Below are 6,500 nucleotides of genomic sequence, written 5' to 3'. Positions count from 1 at the left end.
TCGTCTTCCCTGACGGCACTGACGTACCACTTTCTCAGCGAGCAAACGTGATGAATTCGTACTTCTCCTCTGTCTTCACCGTCGAGCCCGTCCAGAGCGTGCCAGTGCTACCTCGTCAAAGTTTCAGCAGTATGGCACCGATTGTCATCTCAGCTCGGGGTATTTCTAAACTCATCGACAACCTAAATACTTCAAGCGCTCCAGGACCCGACAACATACCGTCCAAATTTCTAAAAAGTACGAAACTAGTCTCGAGCAACTTTCTGCAAGTTATTTTCACTCAGTCCCTTTTGGAAGGTCAAATTCCCGATGACTGGAAGATGGCGAAAGTTACACCGGTTTTCAAAAAAGGTAATCGCTCTGATCCGTCCAACTACCGCCCCATATCGCTGACATGCGTGTCTTGCAAAATATTAGAACACGTCATTTTCTCGCACATTGCCCGTCATCTCGAAAATAACTCTTTCTTTTATCACAAGCAGCACGGTTTCCGCCCCGGCTTATCATGTGAAACGCAATTGGCTGAATTCACTACGGACCTGCACTTAAACCTTGATTCCTGCTATCAGACTGACGCCATCTTCATCGACTTTTCTAAAGCCTTCGACCGCGTAGCTCACCGTCGTCTCATAACTAAGCTTTGCACGCTAAATCTCGACCCACTTGCACTATCATGGTTAATATGTTTTCTGACAGCTCGATCACAGTTCACTTCCATTGGTGGAGAGTCGTCCACTATAACAGATGTGCTTTCCGGGGTTCCGCAGGGATCTGTCCTTGGCCCTCTTTTGTTCCTCATATTCATCAACGACTTGCCATCCGGAATTACATCGTCCATCCGTCTTTTCGCCGACGACTGTGTTGTGTATCGCAGAATCGCCAATAGTACGGATCAAACATTACTGCAGCAAGACCTAAACATTATCGAGGCATGGTGCTCGCGCTGGCTCATGGAGCCAAATGTTTCAAAGTGCAAACACATGATCATCTCTCGCAAAAAATCCAACCATGTCTTCCAATATTCATTAAACTCCGATGGGATATCTCAGGTAGATTCCTACCGCTACCTGGGTGTCCTCATAAACAGCACCTTGACCTGGTCAGACCACATTGTCAAACTCGCAGCAGACTCCTCCAGGACACTTGGATTCATAAAAAGATCTCTGCGGCCCTCACCTCCCGCTGTCAGGAAACTTGCGTTCGAAACGTTCGTCAGATCTAAACTAGAATTTGCTTCCGCCATTTGGAGTCCTCATCAAGACTACCTCATCAGCTCCCTCGAGGCGGTAAAATCGTGCAGCCCGGTTCATATCATCTCAGTACAGTAAACATGCAAGCGTCACTCATATCAAATCGTCTCTTGAGCTAACCCCTCTAGCTGTTCGCAGAAAAACCGCACAGATCAGCCTGTTTCACAAACTATATCACAACTTTTCTCACCTGCATGGCACTCTGCTCATTCCTCCATCTCGCACTTCCCGTCGACTGTACAACTCTAAAAGTGTACAACGTCTTCATGGCTCAACTCAAGCATTTAACAAATCCTTCTTGCCATCAGCCATTGAACATTGGAACAGTCTTCCTGAATACGTTGTTCAAGAGCGCGACCCAGTCAAATTCAGAGCGTTGCTGTCTTCTCTTTTCAGCTGACCTTCGCACATACCTGTTGTTCAACAAAGCTTCTGCTTTTCAATAAAGTTTTTTTATTATTATTTTTTATTATTATTTTTTAATTTATTTTTGTTTAACCTTCCAGTATTAATTTGTGTTCGCGCCCTGCAACCAACCGCGTGTAATACACTGTTAAAACGAGCCATCATTTTGACAGCGACCTCTTTATCTTTTTTGACGAGCCGTCGGCGTCAAATGGGAAAGACGGCGAGAGAAAGAGATTCTTTATTTGGGAAAATTAGGTGAATAGTGGGGGTGAGGGACGCAGTAACTGTCTCTCAGGCGAGGACACCACAACCGCGACACCTGGGGGAAAGGGGAGAAAAGTATAGGAGAAGTTAGAGTTATAGTGGAGGAGGAGGCCTGGGGGAGTTAAACACATCACTGGGGGGAGAGGGGGAAAAAGAAAAAAAAAAAGGGGGGGGGGGACACACACACGCGATAAACACATGACTGGGAAAAAAAAAAAAAAAAACACGGAAGTTCCGTTTGTTGGGGGCTTGGTCGGCGTGGTTCAGAGAAGACGGTCGGCCAGTTGCGCGGCTTCGATGTAGTTGAGGACCGCGCGCAGGCAGGGCGCACGCGATGGGCTGATCCTACCGGGTGCAGAATGTCATCTACCGTGGCAGACGGAAGTCCCAGCTGCTTGAAGGCACGAGCGAGCGCTTCGCGGTGGGTGGAGAGGGCGGAGCAGGAAAGGAAGAGATGCGCCACGGTTTCTCTCTCTCCGCAGTCACTGCAGAGGGGCGAGGGCGCACCGCGGAGGCGGTGCGCCCTCGAGCGGAGAGAAAGAGAGACGAGAGAAAAATGAGAGAGAAAGTTCCAGCGCGCCTCGGTTGGCTACCGTACGTCACGTGACACGTCGCTCTCTCAGCGGTTACCTCTCCAAGAAAAAGAGTGGAGGAGGCAGAGCGGCAGAGGCAGAGCCGCCACCGCGCCGGAGAGAGAGAGAAAGAGCCGAGAGAGCGGGTACTGCTGGTACGCCGGTACATTCCAACGTGTTTCTTCGATCTTTGTGCGTGCTTCTTCCATGTCGGTTTGGTGCGCCATTTTGTCTTTTTTTTGCGTGGCGTGCGAGTGCCTGTGCAACGCGCGTGTGTGCTTTGGAGCTGCAGCCTGAACTCGAGTGCACGTGTAAAGGTGAGTGTACTGTTCTACTTATATACTACTTTCGTCTGTTTACACCTTCGGCTGTGCACGGTTTAACAAGGCACTTCGTTTGCGTGTAGCAAAGAAGTAAGCTCAAGTTTTCGCGCGTTGTGGAGGCGACTCCCATGGCTCGTCTGTTCTGCTTTTTGCGGTATGCATTCGAGCGATGTGCTTTCGCACCGAGGCTGAACCACGTGCAGCAATTTTCAAGCGTCAGCTTGCATCTAGTGTGATAAAAGAAGAAAAAAAAATGAATAAAAATGTTCCAGTGAAAAAAAAAAAAAGCTCAAACGTACGAGGAATATTGGCGCGCGTTTTTGAGTAGAGTGCACTTTTCGCGCACTTTCGATGGCGATTGAAAGTGGTTAAAACGGTGCGAGGACTGGGATCGAGTGGAGGAACTCTAGTGCGCCATGTACGGCCGAGTACGTTCAGAGCACTTGAAAAAAATGCTCAATAGGGTCCTCAATTAGTATAAGACTTTATTTAGTTGTTTCTTTTTGCTTTTCATCTTTCGTTGGTATACATGCGCTAATGCTGATCATGATCATCTGCAAATCTGACGACTTGCATAATGTGGATGCTATAGTCGCTAATTCGTAAAAGTACACGTCAACTATAAATTAATAGTTTTTTTTTGTATTGTAGTGTGGCTTAAAACTGCATTTCTTGTGCAATTTACTCTCTCTGTTTCTTGATCGTTTCCCGGCAAAGGATGCAGACGTTGGTATCCGATAGCGATTGGCCAGCTCTATTCTGATTCACGAATCGCAATCGAAAGTGACCTTGTAACATGCAAACGGGAGCAGGGGCGTAGCCAGAAATTTTTCAGGGGTAGGTGGGGGGGGCGCACCGCCTTCATTTCGGGGGTTGGGGGCACCTCCTTGAAATGGTCATTTTTCGCTCTGTATGCAAAAGAATTTCGGGGAGGGCACGGGCCCGGTGTGCCACCCCCTGGCTACGCCACTGAACGGGAGCGCTGAAGCATTGCGAATAAAAAAAAAAAAAAGACCAAGACGCGAAAGACTGAGTTTGTATTGAGAAGCATTACACCAAGAGCATCCACGCGCGTGCCCCGACTTTGAATTTTTTCATAGAAAATTTAAAAGTGCCGCCTATCAAACGAGCAGCTGTCACTGCGTAAAAATGGAGAAACTGGATTAAATTGCAATGTTCTCGACATGTGTAAGGATTTAAAACACAGCAGGGTGAGGAGGAGGCTAAGGGATTTGTCAAGTGCTTGCAAGTTAGTATGCAAGTTACTGCATGTAACTATCGAATGGATGTGATTGACTGACTGCTAATCGCTCCAATCATTTCAGGTTCACAGGACAGGTCTGAAAGGTCAACGTCAATCATATTTGGCCGTGGATATCACTGCAACTTTGGCACTCGACCAAGCGAGGTATGTACTCAGTATCTCGGATTTTTTTTTTTTTTCTGCGTGTTTTAACATTGCTGAGGACATGTGTGTGTCATTTGTAAAGAAAGACCAGACCCTAAATGGGGTCTTCTGAATTAGTACCTCAAGTTTAATGTGCAGGCCAACTGCCTACATGCACCCACGCCACAGCTGCGACGTATTGCCCCACTGTCAGCGCATAAGCCTTCTGGCATAGGTGTATATCAACCTCAAGCATACTTGGCTGTGGATGTCACTGCAACTTTAACACTCCATGAAGCGACGTATGTATTGAATATCTCTGGAATTTATTGTCTCCGTGTTTTAAAATTTCTGAGGACACGTGTGTCGTTTGTAAAGACAAATCGGACCCTAAATAGGGTCCTCTGAACTAATACCTCAAATTTAATGTGCAGGCCTACTCACCCCATGCACCCAAGCCACAGCTGCAACATATTGCCTCGTCAGCGAAGTCAGCTCATAGGCGCATACTTCTAAAGTATATTTCATGGAAACACATCTCAATGTCATGATTTCTTGTCACATTTGCGAGACTGCAGTGCAGAACTTGTACAAATATGAGAGACACTACAGAGTTCATTCAAATGTTCATAATGTTAATGTAGCATGTGTAAATCAGGGCTGCTCGAAACATTTCAAAACATTTAATGCACTGCGTGTGCTTGTTTCACGCAGTCATGTTGGAGATGATGTTGCTTCTGTGTCATCTGGACAAGAATTTAGATGTCCTCATATATTTCGTGATGTCAAGTTTTCTTTTTTTTTTAAAGAGGTTGGGCACGTTAAGAAGCATATTTCTTCTAGTGTTGCCACTGCCTGTTGTTTTGTAAACTGTAAAAAAGTGTTTTCAAGTGCAAAATCATTCACGTCTCATGTAAGTTGCTTTCATGGCAGCATTGTGTGTCCAAGACAGAGTGTGACACAATGTGAGGAAGATCTTGCAGCACCTAGCAGTGCAGGCCAAGATTTCACCAGTGTTGATGTTTAACAAGTTTCAGGGCATGATAATGAGGTTTGTAAAAGTGGACAGCTGCCACAAGTGTGCATGTAGCCTATACTGGAACTTAGTGGTCTAGATGCGATTCATGGCAGAGCTCCTGAAGTGAAGCAAAATGACCTTGCAGAATTACGGTTTAGAGTATGTGTTTATCCCTCTACATTATGAGCAGCTATTTCTGTTACTAGAAATAATACACGGTTTGTTTGTGCAACTGTGGGCTCTTTTTACATTTTATATTTGTTATTACCCTCCATGCTTACTTGGGAACATTATGCATCAGAGCATATACATGTAGCTAGTTCAGTATGCGACAAATAGGGTCACATTTGCTGCTCAGCATTTCTATCTGGTGTCCTTTGATTTCATCATACAGTGTCTCTCACACAATGCAGCATAGTTTATACATTTCCGGCGTTTCACATCTGAAACCCAAATATGTGATTGGCATAGTTTATGGCGCATGGATTTATTCTGTCATTCTCTTTTTGTTTACTCCAGGTACATTGGACAGATCAACCGGACCAAAAGGCGGGGTAAAGGAAAAGGCAGCGGAATAGGACCAAGGGTGCTCAGCCTTATCAAAGCGCTTTGAATAATAAATGTGCAAGTATTGACAAAAGCTTTCGATGCATATTTTATTAGGTACTACCCATGTCGAGTGATGGTCGCATGGTGAGGTACACCACTCTACAGTTCATAGTGACACAGAATACACTTCATCTCTTGGGCCATCATACTAACAATGCAGCTGCATTTCATGTTGAGAGTCTCTTGTCACCTCGCAGAGAAAATGCTACATTGATGGTCTCATAATAGCATTGACAAAAAGACGTACAGGTCGGTTGTATTTTGAGTTCACGAAAAAGATGTCAAAATGAAAGAACACCGTCATTTGCAAATGACGGTGAAATGTTATCAATATGACAGGTCGGTTGTGTTTTGAGTTCATGAAAAAGACGTCAAAATGAAAGAACACCGTCATTTGCAAATGACGACCTTCAGTTATTTTGATAGTTACATTTTATCAATTTGACGGTTTGCTTGTATTTTGAATTGACGGGAAAGACATCAAAATGATAAAATATTACCATCATTTGAAAATGACGGCCTGCCATCATTTTGACGGCCATATGCTTGGAAATAGAGCTGCCAAGATTTTCCCGTCATTTTGACAAAATTTTTTTTACAGTGTAGTTAAAAGTTTTGACACTTTCACAATCTGCTTTATCTTTGTGTTCAACACTGTGCAATGTATAT

General features: G+C 45.0%; 1 long non-coding RNA gene across 1 annotated transcript; it reads left to right on the top strand.

Annotated features, from left to right (window-relative positions):
- The first annotated feature begins 2,791 nt into the window (after positions 1 to 2,791).
- On the top strand, positions 2,792 to 6,140 carry LOC119401253 (uncharacterized). The gene is made up of 3 exons (XR_005185404.2): positions 2,792 to 2,811; positions 4,143 to 4,225; positions 5,742 to 6,140. It is a non-coding gene; the product is annotated as an uncharacterized LOC119401253 (long non-coding RNA).
- The last annotated feature ends 360 nt before the right edge of the window (positions 6,141 to 6,500 follow it).

Source organism: Rhipicephalus sanguineus, chromosome 8 (genome assembly GCF_013339695.2).
Source record: "Rhipicephalus sanguineus isolate Rsan-2018 chromosome 8, BIME_Rsan_1.4, whole genome shotgun sequence".
Classification (NCBI taxonomy): domain Eukaryota; kingdom Metazoa; phylum Arthropoda; class Arachnida; order Ixodida; family Ixodidae; genus Rhipicephalus; species Rhipicephalus sanguineus.
This window is presented reverse-complemented; position numbering and strand designations above follow the sequence as displayed.